The sequence below is a fragment of the Mytilus galloprovincialis genome, chromosome 6 (genome assembly GCF_965363235.1).
Source record: "Mytilus galloprovincialis chromosome 6, xbMytGall1.hap1.1, whole genome shotgun sequence".
Classification (NCBI taxonomy): domain Eukaryota; kingdom Metazoa; phylum Mollusca; class Bivalvia; order Mytilida; family Mytilidae; genus Mytilus; species Mytilus galloprovincialis.
The window spans coordinates 78,636,736-78,656,668 of NC_134843.1; the positions used below are offsets into that span (position 1 = coordinate 78,636,736).

A 19,933-nucleotide genomic window follows, 5' to 3' on the forward strand; every position below is an offset into this window, starting at 1 on the left:
CGATTTTTATCATCAGTTATAGGAAAAGGTCCTGCAATGTCTGTGGCAATCCTTTCAAACGGAACTCCTACAACATATGATTTCATACAATGTCTTTTCTTGTTAGGAGGATTTTTACGTTCCCCACAAATTTCGCATTGGTTTACATAATTTTTAATTGACTCTTGCATATTTCGCCAATAAAATGGTGATAGTTTGGCTTTTTCATACGTCTTCTTTATACCTAAGTGTCCTGCTGTTTTAGTGTCATGTAGGTACCAGAGGATCGTTTTTTTCAATTGAATTTGGAGCACATATTTTCCATCTCCCTTTCTTTGTGTCATCATCCCAATACATGCATAAAATTCCGTTCTTCAATATTTTAAGTGTACGCTCTCGTAGCTTATCTCGTAGCTTATCTCTCCCCAATCAGGCTTTCTTCCTTCAATTTTGTATTTCAAGATTTGTTTTAAAATTGAATCAGATTCTTGTTTGTCTCGTATGACCTCTAAGGTTAAGTCAGTATCCGGTTGCGGTATTTGTTTCGCTTGTTTTGGTCTGTTTGGTTTTCTCCCCCTCTTTATTTTTGAGGTTCGTCCCAAAACACTGTCGTCTTGCCCGATCAAAAACCCGCTAAAAGAAGTGGAATTTTGTTGTGGGCTCGAGCGACAATGATCATTTACTTCCTCATCGCTATTTTCAAATTCTCCTGAATTTGTAATAGTGTCCACTGGACAATTTGTTTTCTCTCCTTCTTTCATCTCTTTGATTTCTATATGACACGGACCATCATAGATGTAATCCCAGGGCATTTCGCACTGTTTACAGAAAATACCTGTTTCTGTTTTTAATCTTGACATCGCATCCGCATTACCATGTCGGTTGCCAGGTCGGTGTTCAATTTTCATATGAAATTGACTTAATTGCTGGATCCATCTATGTATTTGTCCATCGGGATCTTTAAAATTTTGCAGCCATGTTAACGAACCGTGGTCAGTTCTTAATTTGAAACCACGGCCTAATAGGTAATGTTTAAAATATTTCGTAAAGTAGACTACTGCTAACATTTCTCGTCTGGTAACGCAATAGTTCCTCTCTGGTTTGTCAAGACATCGGCTTCCATAAGCAATTACACGCTCTTTTCCATCTTGTACTTGAGAAAGTACAGCTCCAATAGCATAAGCGCTGGCATCAGTGTCCAGTATAAACTCAGACCCACTTGCCCGAGGATATGCCAATATAGGTGCTGTAATTAATCTTGTTTTTAGCTCTTGGAATGAAATTTCGCACTCCTCGTCCCAAATAAAACGTGTGTCCTTTTTAGTTAAATCAAATAGTGGTTTAGCTACTTTCGAGTAGTCTTTGATAAACTTCCTGTAATAGGATGATAGCCCAAGAAAGCTTCTTACTTGTGTCACCGTTGTCGGTTTCCTCATATTTTCTACAGCTTGGACTTTTGCTGGGTCTGTTTTTACGCCTGATTTTGAAACAACATGCCCCAAAAATTGTATCTCTTTCTGCAGGAAATTGCATTTCTTTGGTTTCAACTTCAGTTCAGCATCACTGAGTCTACTAAGGACCTGTTCAATGTTTTCAAAATGTTTTTCTAATGTTTTTCCAAAAACAACTTTCTTGGCTACGTGTTCTTTCTACTTCAGGATTGAATTCACTGCTATCTGCATGTAAGTCGATAAAATCTACATAGTTCTCTTGTTCTGATGAGGAGGCCGACTTTTCTGACTGTTTTGTAGTAGGGGTCTTACTTGTGCTTGCAACAGGTCCATGCACATTACTCTGCTCTTTAGCCTCCTTTCTAGGGGATTTCACCTCACTCCTATTTCCGGTTTCATGTAATGCTCTCTGTGCTTGCTCCTTAACCTCATTTCGATTTATATGATGTGCAGACTGTAAATGTATCATTGAAAGCACTAGTTAGCAAATATATATATAATTTTAATATTTTTTTGTTTTGATAGGTTCTTATTTTTATTTTTACATAGACATTAATTTTGTTCGCAAAACTATTTTAAAGTTTATTATAAAAATTTGGAACCTGTGACCCTAACTTTTTGATTGGTGTCAATCGGAACAAATTTTATTTTGTCTTTTAAGTTACTCTTGTATCCCAAGTTTTTTTTTGGTGTTCAAGGAATAGTTAGAATATCATTATGAGATGAGTAGTTTTATTATATGTTTTATGCTGCATAAACTGAACAGTGGAAGTTCAGGGCTAAGAGGGGGGCTGTGTAACGTTTTCCGTTTATTACGTAAATGCATCGTTGGATTTTATTATCTTGGTATAATTAGATTACTTATTCTCATTAACCGTTATAAAGTAATTCCTTACAATCTATTTTTATCGCCTTCGATCAGATTGCACTTGTTACATTGTTAAATGTCAAATCAATCATGTAATCAGCTGGTGCCCCGTTGCTTTGTTTATACAGGTGCCTCGGCCGTTGACCTCAGTTTCGGTTGACCTGAGCTCCGGGCTCCGGGCTCCGGGCTCCTGTATTATAGGTCCTGTAGAATATTTCTTTGTTCAGAGTCATTTAACCATATTGTAATCAGGTTACTAGAGTAGTACATATAAAAGAGAGAAATAGATAGTGAGAAGGGAGACGAGATACGATATACGAGGGGACGATTTTGTGTACGAGAGGTGTGTACTTACGATTTATGATTATACCACCGCATTGTTGAGCCTGCAGTTAAGATGTTGTAAACTTGTATTACTTTTACATGTACTTTGGATTTTGAATAATACAGTATTGAACTTTTAATCGACTTTGTGTTTATGTTAACTTGCAAGACTTCATTCAGACTACACCAGGATCCATTTATTTATTTATGTGACCAGGATTCCCTTAATCACGTTACCAGAGATTTTTAGGGTTACCCTGTTAAAGAGTATACTTGGCATTTGTCGTCCGTGGACGTGTGAAACGTAGACACCAAGCAACAAAGCACAAACACAAGAATACACACTTTAATTAGTTTAAGTCCCCATACTTAAACACTTTTTCGTCACATTAGTACCGTTGCGCCAATCTTTAGACTTTTATAATAATATATGAAAAAATCAGTAAAAAGAAAAATTATAAATATATATGTGTATTTTTAGGGCTGTCCAAGACTAATGTAAGTCCAAAAGTAAAAATTAATACAAATGTAACAACTTTTAAAAACACGTAAAAATACGTACGGAACACTAGGCCGCCATAATCAATTATAATAGTTTTTATCGAAACGGTATCCACGTCGGTTTTTTTTCTTAAAGATATTATTTTTTATATACCCTTTGGTATCTTCTACCTCACCTTTACATCAATTATGTTTTGTCACTTAACGAGTGCAGGGCCGTTAATACATTGAGGCAAATGAGGCAAATGCCTCATGTTAGAAATTAAAAAAAAAAAAAAAATGAAACAAAAGATTGTCTCAATATCAGATTGTTTTCACGGAAAGTGTCAAACAAGAAGCAAGTTCTCTTCACCCTCTGGTGTCGCCCCTGTATGTTTTTCGTGATCCATATTCTATTTTACTTTCAGTTTTCAGAGTTGATGGTCTATTGTTTGTATTTCTATGTCCCGGGTTTGTCTTTTGTTCATTTATTGTCCTACTTTATGACTATAGTTTGAGTTTTGATTTTCATTTGTAAACGTGTGGTTTTCGCAATGTTGCATGCCCACCGATGTCCAGATAGTGTGCGAGATTTTTTTTAAAGAATATACGATGCTACAACCCACAGAAAAAAATGGTCGTCTCTGCATGAAGAATTGAACTTGATATCAAAGAATACAAAACTGGTTTCTTTTTTTGGTAGATAAAACTAGACAGCTGACATGGTTTAAATTGAAGTAAGGTCACCAATTTCCTGGTATCAAATAATTTGAAGAAAAAAACAATAATGTATTGCCATATGACCTTTAACACAGAAGGGTTAAACTTACATTAAGTCATGTTCAGACCCTTTAACAGAAAATATAGGAATATGGAGTAAATGTGTAAAAACCTAATCGCACACAAATTTAATGCATAGAAAAATACTAATGATCATGGAGGGTTTTCAACAATAACAAAATCATTAATACCGGAAAACACGGCCAAGATGGTCCCTAGTGTCGACTAAAGCAGTACTAGTACTTAGAGTATAATACTGCAATGTCACTATATTTAAATCTAGTCATAAAAAAATCACCAAAGTCTAAGCACAATACCAGACAAGAACAGACAGACGATTTTTGCTTTATCCTACATAGGTCTTTTAATGTTGTCCATTAAACCTAAAAGTGTTAAATTACAATGAATCTATGTTTTTGCTTTGAGACCAGAACATTGTCGAAAAAATAGTTAAAAATTAATCGCATTTCAATATCAGAGTCCGGGAAACGTTCAGAATGCACGATTTTGTGTTATTTTTCTCAGAGCTTCTGGGGCCCAGACTCCTCGCAAAATTTTGTTCGCATCGCTCCGCTCGGCGAATATATTTTGCCTCACTATTAGAAGAGGCTAGTTACGGACCTGGAGTGACTTCTTTTTGAACTTTAACTATTGAATTCTCCAAGCATGAATTCTCCAAGCATGTACAAGTATTATGGGATTCACGATGGCGAGACAGTATCGCAATGAACCGATAACAAAAAAAATGCATTTATATTTTTTTAAAGTTTGTCTTTTCTTTTCTTTTGGCTCAGGAGCTGTCTTTTTTTTTAAATTTTGTTAGGAGAGGGAATTATAGGGGTGTCGACTTAGAGATACGTTTTGTCCAGATTCTATCTGCTGACTGTACTGTTCGTGGTTAGATATTTGGCTTGGATCTGTTAAACAGACATCGCACGCTTCATTCATCTGTCTGGTGTTGATGGCACGTATAATTGGTGTTTCAATGTCACTGAGCTCAATTTATATTAAACTATCAGAATTGTCACTGAGGCAAAATTATATTCAGAATTGTCCCAGAGGCCAATTTCTGTTATACTATCAGAATTAACTGGCATGCATACATGTATCACTTATATTTTCTGTCTCCGTCTGGATATTTTTGTATTTTGTAAATTAGGTTTATTGTGTGGTTAAAGAATACAAATTATATAGAGTGTATCGATGCTTTTTATAGCAAAATCCCTTATATTAATTATAATAAATTATTAAGTTATAAGCGTAATTTAGTCAAAGTTTGTACAAACTATAATTTGTACAAAGTCAAAATACAAATTATAATTTGTACGATTTTTTTGTACAGATTATAGTTTGTACAAAATGATAACTTGTACACAACATATATAAATTGGTGAGTTGGAAGGACTGACCGAAAAAGTAGCGACTACTTTCACCTTATTTGGAGTGGGAACATGCCTTGGGATAATATAATTAATCCGTTTTTATTTTGCTATGACCCTTTAATTCATTGGTAGTTAACAACAACACCAAAGATCTTACGTCTTCTCCTTATCTTTAAGTGTCAATAAGTTTGATTTATCTAAAATTAAAAAAAAAAAAAAATCTGTTTAAAACGTCATGTGCTATGAAGGACATATAGACTAAAGTGTTGTATTGAGTGTTCAGCAAAGATTAAGAGATCAGTTCATTCAAGAATGGTCAACAGAAATGAACAATTCGCCCAAGGGGCTGTGTTATAGATTGTACAAAAATGTTTTTAAATTTGAACACTATTTATCAGTACTACCATTTAATTTATTAATAACCTTATGTAAAATTTAGATGTGGGAATAACCGTTTGCCCATTGAGACGGGAAGGTGGCGCAACATCCCAAGATCTGAAAGATTGTGTCACTTTTGCGCCTCAGCTGACATTGGTGATGAATACTATTATATCATGTCATGTAATTATTTCAAAGATGAAAGATGCAAATACTTACCACAATATTGTAATAAAAATATAAATGTTATCAAATACAAACAAGTATATTCAACCCAAAATATTGTTGAGCTTGAGAAACGTTGTAGATTTATTAAATCTATTTCTGTGAAAGTCTATCCTCTTGGTTAATACAACTATGTGGTTATTTATCATTTGTGTAAATATTTATCATATTAATTTGTATTTCACACATGCTATATCTTATATATGTAATATATATTATTGTAATATCTTCTCTGTAACTATGTATTTGGTTTATGAGAATAAAGATCATTCATTCATTCCAAACAGACTGATTGTGCGTTATGGGCTTTGCTAATTGTTGAAGGCCGTACGGTGACGTATAGTTGTTAAAATGTGTGTCAGTCATTTTGGTCTCTAGTGGAGAGTTGTCTAATTGGCAATCATACCTCAATTTCTTTTTTTTTTATATCCAATATACATGTAACCATCAACTTTTGCGAAAATTGCAACCGATAGAATCTGGATATAAACGAAGTTGCATCTAATCTAGTATACTGGCAGCAATTAAAATGATATACATAGTGATTCCAAATCATCAGTTTATTTATAACCAAAACAAGTATACATTAACAAGCTCAATGTATGAGAAGATATGTGACCAACATACCTTCAAAATTAACTGCATCTATAAGTTAGTACGCGATGTCATCGATATGTGTATTCTAAGAATGTGGATATATGTAAAAATATACACGAAAAAAGTGTTATTTTATCTGTTGTACAGGAAAAACCAACTGTATAATTGATTACTGCAAGATTTTAAGGGAGTTCAACACGAATGATATTTCCAGAGGTTAATATCCTTGTTTACAAGAAATTAGTGTTTTTTCCATGAGAAGCTGTTTTAAAACATTACTCTATTTGCTATTAACAGTTTTCTATAATTTGGTTCTTCTGGGGTCACTAACTGTAAAGAGAAAACAAACTGAAAATAAGTTAACTCATAAAAAAGCATTCATTTTAATTACAGTTTCATATAAAAATACATAGGTATTAAAATAAACGAAAATAAAATCTTGTAAATTGATACTATAATATCGTTAATTGTAAACAAAGTATGTTAGTAATTGGTTGTTATCCTTTCGTTTGATGTGTTTGAGCTTTCGACTTTCCGTTTTGAATTATCCTCGTATCCTCGGAGTTCGGCATTTTTGTTAGTTTTGTAAAAAAAAAAATATATTTGACTTTTAACAAGGTTTCGGTAACTGCAATTACATTTTTTTAAGTTCGGTATTTTTTTTATTTATAACAGATGGTTCACAAAAAATGAAACAATCAACATTTTGTACATCACTTCCCCTAAGGATCCGATACTGAAGTTCATTGGTTATTGTTGGTTTTTGTCTGCCACAAACAGTCGATTAATTCAAAAGTGGTGTTTTCTATTTTGACTCGTTTCACTTAATTTGATATCACTAGTATCTTTATAATTAACTAATAGGTTGGTGAATTGCTGATTGTTAGAGTCAATGTAATGACTCACAGCTACTAACATTTGATCCTTTTTTGTGTTTTAAGTAGTCACTTCATTGGTTATCATAACGCATATTTATATATATATGCATATTTACTGTTTATTAGCGTTAAAACAAACATCTCTGAATTATTAGGATCTTAGCAATTTGATGAGCATGACATTTTATATTTTCCGCTAGGGAATGCACTATCAATAACATCAATGTTAACAAGTAACAAAAGTATTGCTTCATTGCTCCTTGTATCTATTTGCCCTTTTAAGGAAGCACAATACAAAGATTTTTTCACTCTCAATCAGACAACTTTAAACTGACTTAGTTCATTTCATCCTTTTTTATATTTATAAATGAGGTACCAAACGAAAGAAGAAAGATTAATCTTTCAAATTGTGATAATTTCATTATGATATAATTATTGTATAATTAATTATTATGTAATTAGTTGCTATATTGTGATATCCACACTTGAATGAATTTAGCGTCTTTGTTCTTCATAGCATCCCAAAATATTTTATAGATTCTTGTACAACACAGCTTGACCTCCAAAACTGTGTCTCAGATTTCCAAAAACATCAATAGAACAAATTCTATACCCAATTGAATTTAGTGGTCTCTTATGAATTGATGTTGCAAACTTCATTGAAGATTTATGAGAGAATGAAATACAATAGGAAAAATCTGAGACACAGTTTTGGAGGTCAAACTGTGTTGTGCAAGAATCTATAAAATATTTTGGGATGCTATGAATAACAAAGAAGCTAAATTCATTTAAGTATGGACATCACAATATGGCAACTAAATACATAACAATTAATTATGTAATAATTGTGTCATAATGAAATTATCACAATTTGAAAGATTATTCCTTTTTCTTTCTTTTGGTACCTCATTTATAAAATTTAAAGAAAGGTGAGTGGAATTACATCAGTTTAAAGATGTCTGATTGGGGATGAAAATCTTTGTATTGTGCTACCTTAATTAAGTAATTGTAGTTCCTGTCAATATAATACTCATGAACCATCACAGCTGTTTACAAAACTTTGAATTCTTCGAAAAACTTAGGATTTTCTTATCCGAGGCATAGATTACCATAGCCGTATTTGGCACATTTTTGGAATTTTGGATCCTTAATGCTCTTTAACTTTGTACTTGTTTGGCTTTATAAATGTTTTGATATGAGCGTCATTCATGAGTCTTATGTAGACGAAACGCGCGTCTGGCGTAGTAAATTATAATCCTGGTACCTTTGATAACTATTTACACCACTGGGTTGATGCCACTGCTGGTGGACGTTTTGTCCCCGAGGGCATCACCAGCCCAGTAGTCAACACTTCGGTGTTGACATGAATATCAATAATGTGGTCATTTTTACAAATTTCCTGTTTACAAAACTTTGAAATTTTCGAAAAACTAGAGATTTTCTTATCCCAGGCATAGATTACCGTAGCCGTATTTGGCACATTTTTTGGAATTTTGGATCCTCTATGCTCTTCAACTTTGTACTTGTTTGGCTTTATAACTATTTTGATATGAGCATCACTATTGAGTCTTATGTAGACGAAACGCGCGTCTGGCGTAGTAAATTATAATCCTGGTACCTTTGATAACTGTTGTCAAATGTGGGCGGGCAATGTCTTGCTGAGGCATCTTTATCTGAAAGTCAGAGAATATGAGGCTGCAAAAATGACCTCCTTATAACCGGTGTTGAGCCGTAATTTTGTGTTGGATACGTACTAGTTGTATTATGCAGTTATACGATGATGCTGTCATAATATCAATTTAACTGTCAATTTGTTGTATGACGCTCAAACGGCTCGTTGTTGAAACCAATTTCAATACCATGCAGTCCCAAAAGTATGTGACACCAAACCGTCCGTCTTTCATTCTAACTGTTGATTTTTTTTAATCCACTGTTCTCTACGTTAAATGAAGTTTACTTTTAACTTTGGCAATTTTTCACTTTCAAAAACGTATTTACATTAAGTGATTTTACTTCTTTTAGCGGATTTTTGAATCATCATATGGCCACTTGACCACGACTGCTGATATGCAACTTTTGATAACTGATACTAATAAAGTGGTTAATTGGTAATTATTTGCATGCTATCAAACTACATTTCTGTCTCATTTAGCATCTTTCGTTTATGACATCTATATTATGTATTGTTTTATTTCCATATATTGTTTCATTTGTGTGTTGATTTATTTTATTATTGGCGTTATCTACTGACTCAAGGAAACAATAATTCGACACTTGATCTAAAGGGGAGATTTTTTTTACAAATCAGAAATAAAATGTCTACTTCAATATGTCAGAAAAATACTTTGGCCGAGATTCTTCATACGATTCTGTTTATTACCCCACAATTATAAACACTGTAAAATAAATATCCGTATTCTTTTCTCTTATAGCAAATGTTTACTTATGATTATCATACATGTTATTTATCCGTTTAACCTTGTTTAGTCATAAGTGGTCCCATTTAGTACCATAACAACATTAACATAAAATATACTATATCAAGTTTAGCATAACAGCTATAATTGTACACTTACTTCATTCTTACATTTAAAGAAATATTTTGACCTGTATCAAAAAGGGGCGTTTGAGTTAATATTGATTGGTATTGTCCGGGCTCTTTCCCAGAATTTAATATTACACTATCAAGTTCATGCAATATATAATCCAATGGACGAATATGCCTTCGTCATATATAGTCACTCACTGATATAACGTCAGTCTAAGTGCAATAACGGTATGTATATATGATATTACTTACGTAACAGTTACTTAGCTGGATCACCTTTTTTCGCTATTCTAAAATTAGACATACACGTTTGAAATCAGGTTTATAATAAAAAAAATCATCAATAGGGAAAAGGTAAAATCACAAAAATACTGAACTTAGAGGAAAATCTAATCGGAAAGTCCACAATCACATGGCAAAATCAAATAACAAAACACATCGAAAACGAATAGACAAGAACTGTCATATTCCTGACTTCATACAGGCATTTTCAAATGTAGAAAATTGTGGATTAAACCTGGTTTTATAGCGCTAACCCTCTCACTAACAAATCTTAAATAATCAATAGAAAAGATATTCATTTTTAAAGCGAGTACTACATATTATACTTTAGAACATCTTAACCTGTCGGAAAGTGAAAAATTAAGGTGTTATTGAACAAGAGGCTAACATTATTTTGAAAATGAAAATATTCAGCACCAATTTTCAACAGTGATGCTTTAGTATCAAAACATCCGAGCAGATAATCTTCAAAATATTTTTTATTAAATGGTATTCAATTAGTATATGATGTATTGACTTGGTCTTAATCAAAGGCAGCTTTGATGCAAGGTGGTGGTTTTAAAGTTCCCAATTAAAGGCTTGTCCATAAGTAGTTGCAATAGAGACTATATTAAATATAGTTGTTGGGTTTTTTTTCTGTACTTCGTGGGATTAATATCTTTCTTTATAACATATCAATTTGAAATATTCATATGGATTCATGATGCTTCTATAATTGCTAATGTTTTTTACAATGTTAAACATACCGACTTATGTTCTCGACGAATTTAGGGACCATCCCAATTGGTCCCAACATTGCCATTACTTTATCAATCTGCTCACTCCTACTATACCCAAATATACACCAGGTAGCAACATGTTCGCAGTTGTTTGTTAGAGCATTGTAGTCGATTTTATCAATTTTCTTCAGTAAAGAATATGCTCTTGCGACAATTTGCTCTCCTTCTAACTTTCTCTTGGCATATTTTCTTAAAGTTACTTTATCCGGATAAAATAATTTGGTTTCTTCTATTATGGTAGCATTACTTTTAGACCTAGAAGTACCACATCCCCTGATGCTTGTGAAGTGAATAATGCTATATTTATTCTCTGCTTCATTGACATCAACAACGATGGCATGATGAGAAGGCCCATGTCCTTCCCTTTTAAATATTATATGATCCCCTTTCGTTAGCTCTTTTAAGTTGTTGACTTTCTTATCTTTATGTTTGAATTCGATTGCGTTGAAAATCAATGCTGGCACATGTGATAAATATCCTCCAACACCCACTGCAGCTGCTCCAACCTGCGACGATAGTTTAAAATTGATATATAGCAGAGATTGTTCATTTTCATATATCATCTCAAGGTGAACAATAACATGCCCCAATTTATAAAAAATCATTAATTGCAATTGCGCCACAAGGGTATAATTAATTTGCACAAAAAGCTGATACCAAGTTTATGCTATTTGACCTCTTATCCAAATGTCGATTGAAGTTTTGATGTGAAGGATGTATCCAAAATACGAAAAATCAAACAGTTTAAGTTTCATTATAAATTTAGAAGTAAACAAAAAGATATATACTGGTTGGTAGATTCTTATAGACTCTATATATAGATATAGATATATTAAGGACACAATTATGCCTGTATCGCTCATCTGTAAAAATAGCCAGACTGCTGACGGGGAATTTAGTATGTACATAATAGTTATTCTTTGTGTTGGTGGTAAGTTTTGCAATTTACATGTCTAAACTAGCTCATCAGAGGTAGTGACCCAGTGTTATTAAAAATGACAACATTTTGTTGACACTAACAATTCCCGCAGGCAATGTTGCTTTAGATGAATTAATTTAAAACCGACAAGAAAACATAGCACTGGGCTTATGATACCCTCGGGACTGATATTGTTTAAAAGAATTTCTTTTTTTTAACAATATGTGAATTTCTTAATCTTACTTCCTTCTCCACGTGGGGTGTAGGGATAAGATATATTGCTTGCGAAAGGAAGAGAATAATTTAAGCAAATACGGTGTATTAAATTATAATCCTGGTACCTTTGATAACTAATTGTACAGTAAATATGAATATTGTATGAAAAAAAATATGTTCTGAGACTAGTATATGGTCTTATAACCAACAAATCACCACTAGTTGATATTTTAAGTTTAAATTAACTTGATAAAATATAATACTTTGTTTACAAAATTGAAAAGAAAAAAGTCGAATTCGAATTCAGAGCGCCACTCATACAGAGTTTAATCATTTGGAGAAGGCTTTTCTCAAACTATAAATGAATTTCTCTTTCTTGTACAAATATGTGTTTACATTGAAAGACCAGCAGATAAATATTATTCAAAAGCGTATTAAACAAAAAAGTATGGGAAATAATCCCAAAAATTCAGATAAGTCTCAATTGTGGGCAAAATTTTAATGCAATCGAAGAAAAACAGTTACAGATGTGCTGGTCACCAACTAAGTGCTCTTTATTACTGTATATGAACAAAATTAACATAGCTGAAGAAACGGAGGATACAAAAACTAATTCGATCAACAAAGAATTTTGTTTTAATAATGTCGAAGGAAAGACATGACACACTCTTTGTGCCATTTTTAACATCACAATACCACTATATAATATATCAAAGATAAATAGTACGATTAAAGAATACATCATCATTTAAAAATGAGCCATTAATATTTATCACATGCATTCATTTTTTGACTTAATGCATGATGAGATTATTGTCAAATTGTTCTAAAAAGGAAAGAAATAAAAGAAAACATCACTAGATTTTTACAACCGCGTAGTGCAATAAAGGATCTTCTCATAAAACTAGTTCACAGGTCGGTGCAAACCCACTTTCTATCATTCAGTATAAGATTAAACATAAAATATATGGAACTTCATAGTAAATAAGGATATGCCAACAATAACACAGAATGGAAACTTGTTGTCTGTTTCTAAAATAAAGAAAGATCCCCAAACTATAAAAAAGGTGTTGTAAGGGTACCGTAACGTTATAACAAAAATAAGACAACAGGCTTCCACCTCGAAAAATGGGGAAAACACTATCTATCAAAAACAATACACGGTAGCTATAGTATCCGGCTAGGATCGTGGTTTTTTGAATGATTTGATCGGATTTTTTTTTAGTGTGACCACTTTTTTCGAGTGAATATGATCGAAAAGGTAAACAAACTTCCTTTTTGACGAGACGTAACATAGAAGCTTGAGTTCAATATACGTGGATATACAAGGTGTGTTAATATTTGATAAAAAAAAAAGATATAATCAATCCGACATAATTTTCGGTAAAACAGTTGAATTAAGCATTACAATGCTTTATTCCAATAACAGAATAAAAACCAGGATCCTCAATGCTCTTCAACTTTGTACCTGTTTGGCTTTATAAATATATTGATATGAGCGTCACTGATGAGTCTTATGCAGACGAAACGCGCGTCTGGCGTACTAAATTATAATCCTGGTACCTTTGATAACTAATTATACACAGACTAATGCAAATGCTAAATGCAAACATGGAATCCATATACTATCCTTAGATAAACAGACATTTTACAAAAATTCTTGTTATTGAATTGAAAACGACATTTTGAGACTAAATTCATTTCTATGTGTTCGTTTTTTTAGAGCAGTCCGGGCTTTTTCAAGTACGTCTGAGTTTTATCGAGTGATTTTACAAATTTCCTATAGTTTAAAATGTGTCAGTGTATTTACGTTTAAAACAATAAAAAGAAGGGTTAAAATTGTGTACCTTTTAATCCTATCATGATTTTCTTGATAGAGGGTTACTGCTCACAAGGAAGCTATTAAACCAAGAGTTTCAAATGGTGAAGTTGAAATCATCCCTTCGTAAATTTTACGGACGCCATCATGAGTTGGTTGACCGTTATGGAATAACCGTTTCACAAATGATATCGGATATGTTCTTTACGTCGTAACTACAATCCACTTCCCTTTCATGAATGTGACCTACCGAATTAGACTATTTACCGGATTTGTAATCACAAAAGCAACACGACGGGTGCCACATGTGGAGCAGGATCTGCTTACCCTTCCGCAGCACCTGAGATCACTCCTAGTTTTTGGTGGGGTTCGTGTTGTTTATTCTTTAGTTTTCTATGTTGTGTCATGTGTTCTATTGTTTTTCTGTTTGTCTTTTTTATTTTTAGCCATGGCGTTGTCAGTTTGTTTTGGATTTATCAGTTTGACTGTCCCTTTGGTATCTTTCGTCCCTCTTTTAAGGCACTAAACCAATGCATTCACTAGTTTGATAATGGTGTACTAACACTTACACTTTATAAACAAGTATCGTTCATTTGTATATATTGTTGTTTGTCATCTTATAAATTACATGTACAGTATATATTTTTGATGTCAACAACCTGATTTAAGCATAGATAATTTGGATTGATAAAGACAACAGTAGTATACCGCTGTTCGAAATTCATCAATCTATAGAGAAAAAAAAACAAATGCGAGTTACAAACGCATCAAATATAAGAGAACTACAACACAACAGAAACACAATATTAAATGTAACACACACAGAAACGAACTGTAATATACTATTTCCCTGACTTGGTACAGGGCATTTTACAATGAAAATGGTGGGTTGAACCTGGTTGTGTGGCATGCCAAACCTCCCGCTTTAATGGCAATGTTAATTATAACATTAAAATGACAATATTACATGATAGGACTACAATAAAAAATAAATGGGACAAAAAAATTGACAGAGAAACAAACGATTAATAGCCAACAACAAGTACCTGGTTAAATATTTAATACGACAGATGCACGCCACGTCCACACAAGACTAACCAGCAACGCCCAGATGAAAAAAAGTTTGAAAGCCCAAAACGAGTACAAAGCTGAAAAGTACTTAGACGTACGTACATAAAGTGTGCTAAGTTGGTAAACAATTCGTTTCATTGTTAACTTTATATGAAATGAAATTCAATTTTTATTACCATTACTGATTCTTCTCTGCTGTCGAGTAGGTTTCTTACTCCTTTTTTAATAAACAGCTGCGACATTGGCGCATGATACGCCTGTTGCGTTTCAAAGAATAAAATTCATTCTCTTACAATTGTGGCTTATTATCTATTTTTTGCATGGATACAACTTGCACGGAGTACGATACGAAAATCCGCGTTAATTTTATTTGCTTATTCAACATCATTAGACGATATAACGGAATTTGCATTGGTGACCTTGAAAGATTACGACGATGTGCATTTCTTGTGGAAAATACTAAAACAACGATTCGTGGAATATTTTATTTTACACAATGAGAGTGTTGACCATAAGACATTTAGGTTTAACAACGTGTGAGAATGGGATATCGCTTGATACTGTATCAACTCTCGTTATTTAATTCAAATAGTAATAATAAACTCGCCGAAGGATCGTTAACTAGTATATAGAAATTGAATAACTCGAGTTGATATCAAGCGATATCCACTCTCACTCGTAATGAAACCTTAAAACAATTTCTCCATGTCATATACATTTTATTTCGAAAAATTAAAGGGAGATTGCCTTAATCTACATAAACCAGTCACCAAAATTTTATGAAAACTCCACAAAGCAAAACGTATTGTGAAAAAACTGTAAAATCCCTTTACGTTTTAAAGTTATTGTCCGACATGCTGACGACGAACACCGGTGTACCATAATTCGTCCCGTATAAAAAAAAAACTCCAGGGTTTACCATGAAAAATATTATTAACTGTGACAATAAAAGTACCATGAAATGAAGTTGAAAAGATTATGAGTTCTCTGCAATATGTTCTAAAGACCTTTTTATGAAGTATCCAATAATTTTCAATTTATTACCGAAAAGTTATGGTAAAACGTTTTGCTTTAAATTGAAGAAGGTTGATTTTGATCACCGTAGTAATATGTTTTGGTGATTTATAGAGAATATATGATATTTTCATTCATTAAATAACAGTAATAAACTAGAAAAGACATTTTTTAAAGTCAAGAATACTTTTTTATTTTCGTTAAAAAAACGGACCAATTGTTTAAAAAACTGGACTTTTTCACAATTGCTCACGAAAAAGCCCAAACAATATCAAATACTGATTTTTTTTTAAATTTTAATACAAGGAAATTGTGCTTCTTTGTTGCTTAAAACCTTAAAGTATACAAAATAAGAGAGGTAGTCATGTAAACATACTATTGTAATTACGACATAGCAGTTAATTGAACTGATCGCATGTTTTATCACTCGACAAAAACCGTATGCACTCGAAACAAATGGACCGATTCACTTGAAAAAAGACGATCGTAGCCGGACACTATACTTATGGTGCAAAAGATATGAACAAAGTGTCTGATGTTCACGTCATGCAATGAGCCAGCTACCCAGAGTCACTCTAAATCTAGTGTGTACCACATGGTCTTCAAAAAAAATACAGGTTTATATATTTTTTTATATGATTCCTATCAAGCCCTAAATCGAGTATTTAAATTTTTGTATACATTTAAAAGACCCTATAACAGTTTTGTGCAAACAGATATTACACCGATATAATCCAAATAACTTAAAGAATAATAATATGACTACTGACGATGTTTATAACTTTAAAAAGGCACATCAAAATATAAGGAGACACAATTGAACAACAGGGTCTAAAAACTTTTAAGTGCAAAATTTTCAATTCGTATGTATGCACATAATTGTGACCCTCCATAACATTTGCAGGCTTATGGAGGTAAAACGTCATTTTTAAAAAATATAAACTCAAGATTTAATGAAATAAGTATTTGTGAAGAAGAGATAAACACTTTCCTTAGCTTCTTTTTTGCTGACGCAGAACTATACATCATATATAAGTTTTGAAGAAGTTTTACTTTATCGTTTGAAGTGAAAAATATTTGAATCTACATTTTAAATTGATACAAAAAAAATCAAATTTCTGCTCTATAGATTTCCTTTCATAAATGAAATCTGAAATATATCCCTAACAAATGCACCGTATAAAATGCATATAAGAGAACACCTACTTATAAACTGTTACACGTCCCATACTAAGTATAGAGACATGCATGATAAATCTAAATTAAAAAAAGGAATTCTTAAAGCTTACTTTGACAAATTTTAAACTTACTTCAATTCAACAAGTTTATATTACATGTTCCTAAAATAGAGCTACAAAAACAATGCTCTGCTTTATAAATTTTCTTTCATAAATGGAGTCTGAAATATATCCATAATAAATGCACCGTATCAAATGCAATATGATATGAGAACACCTACTTATAAACTGTTACGCGTCGCATACTATGTTTAGAGACATGCATGATAAATCTAAATTAAAAGACGAATTTAAAAAAAAAAGGAATTCTTAAAGCTTACTTTGACTAATTTTAAACTAACTTCATTTCAACAAGTTTAAATCACATGTTCTAAAATAGAGCTAAGAATTGTTCGTATTGTATTAAATTTTAGTCTTTGAAATTTTATTCAAATACGCTATTGAACATTACTAAGAGCCAATAAATACAATAATTTTGTATTTTATAAATTAGTGCCTTCAATAAATAAAAGCCGTCATAGAACAGTCTCATTTTCATACCGATATTCGAAATGACTCGTTTCATTGCTATTACAACAAATATGTCATAATAACATGACAGAGAGTTTTGTTTCGGAATATTCTAGATAAATATAAAAAGCAAATTTTAGACATTGTACCCTCCTAAGCCTGGACGTGGCTAGTCACATATAGTTAACGGCGTTTTTCTCACAATGACGTTCTACCTCCATAAGCCTGGATATGTCGTGGCTAGTCACATATGATGTATTATATTCACATGATACATACTATATCTGATTAAATGAAGTGAATTTCAAAGCTTTCAAAAACATTATATGGCTGGAATAGTATATAAGTAATGACTATATATTTGTAAATTACTTTCACGGGTATCAGTGTTACTATTATAACATACTGGAATTAAGTGTAACTAAGGTATCATAAATGCTCTTCATCGACAGCAGATAAAACAAAATAATGTTGGAATATATAAAAGAATATGTGGTATGATAGCAATAAGACAACTCACTTGATAAGACCAAGGGACATAGAAATTAACAACTATAGGTCACCGTGCGCGGCCTTCAACAATGAGCAAAGCTCATGCCGCATAGTCAGCTATAAAAAAAATCTGCAATGACAACTGTAAAATAATTAAAACGAAATAACTAACTGATGTATTTTAAAAGCAGGTATCGGGTTCTTTCAATATTCTGCATTCAACATTAAAAGGAAATACTAATTCTTCAAATACGAAATTATAGATATTTTGATTGATATTTGGTTTAATTCGGTAAATAAAATTACACATTAAGATATCTTACCCCAATAAGAATTAACGCCATTCTTCGATTCTTTGCTTGGTTTTAATGTCTAAAAAATAAGAGCACACACTTAAACTTCAGTAGCTACAGGAAACCCTGACATTTATGAAGTGTTTAATTCTACGAAATTTAAAGTTCCTTGTCGTACGCGTCCCTAGTTACAAATGTTTACCTGTATTTTACGATTCATCTAACAAATCAATGTTTAAATTTGTGCAGCGGAAACAATAACGCATTTGTTCTTATAATCTTGATGATATAGTTTACATAACCAATTATATGTTTAAACGGGTAACCAAATGATTACATATTTACAAAAAATTATTTATTATGAAATTATTGGGTCAAATTTAACTAAACTAAAACTCACAGTCATCATTTGGGTATCTAAGTTTGAAATTTGTACGATAATCCACACAACATGGCTGTCAAAAAGAACCTGTGGCTAAAATTGCAAATGCTGTCTTTTATTTTGGAAACCGCCGTAGAAACAATTGGTCAAAAGTGATAAGTTTAATATGAATGTCTTTTACATCAATACTACCAGGTGCCTTTTTATAGTTGTTTTGCCCATACATGACGACTTCTTTTTAATGTCTGCCAATAATCATGAAAATTACAAGATATCAATAGAAACTTGTAATATCAAAAATTATCATCAAGACAGCAACATACTAACAGCGCCTGTATACGGAGTATACATCTCCAAATTGGTACGATATTCCCGTACACATATTGTGTACTATAATTTGTCTGTTTGTCTTTTTTTCTTTTTTCTTTAGCCATGTCATTATTAGTTTATTTTTTTATCTATGCGTTTGACTGTCTCTCTGTGACAGAAATCGTCAGGCGACTTCAAATTGGTGGTCTTAACAATGATTTGTACCAATGTCTGCGTGTTTGCCTATTATTTTGAAAACTAGACTATTTAGATAGAAAAATTATTTATTGAAATTTATCACCCGGACAAGGTACAAATAAATATCGTCCACAATAGTAAATCGACTCCTTTTTGAAGTTGTTTCCGTTATATTATAATTTTTCAAATTTATTTTGTGTACAGCATTTCGGTTTTGACACATATCAATTATATGGTGATTTTTATAAATTTCCTGTTCACAAAAGTAGGAATTGCTCGAAATACTGTGTACTTGTTTGGCTTTAAAACTATTTCAATCTGATCGTCACTTATGAGTCTCATGTAGATGAAACGCGCATCTGGCGTAAAATATTATAAGCCTGTTACCTTTGATAACTGTTTACACCACTAGGTTGATGCTGGTGGACATTTTGTCCCCGAGGGTATCATCAGCCCAATAGTCAGCACTTCAGTGTTGACATACATATCAATTATATGGTTGGTTTTTTTTTTTATAAATT

The 19,933-nt window shown here is 32.3% G+C and overlaps 1 long non-coding RNA gene across 1 annotated transcript; it reads right to left on the reverse strand.

Moving 5' to 3' along the window:
• Nucleotides 1-6,408: 6,408 nt before the first annotated feature.
• Nucleotides 6,409-18,702, reverse strand: LOC143078340 (uncharacterized). Its single transcript, XR_012979180.1, has 4 exons — nt 18,554-18,702; nt 10,919-11,457; nt 10,143-10,180; nt 6,409-6,794 (listed from the first exon to the last, which is right to left on the reverse strand). It is a non-coding gene; the product is annotated as an uncharacterized LOC143078340 (long non-coding RNA).
• Nucleotides 18,703-19,933: the final 1,231 nt, after the last annotated feature.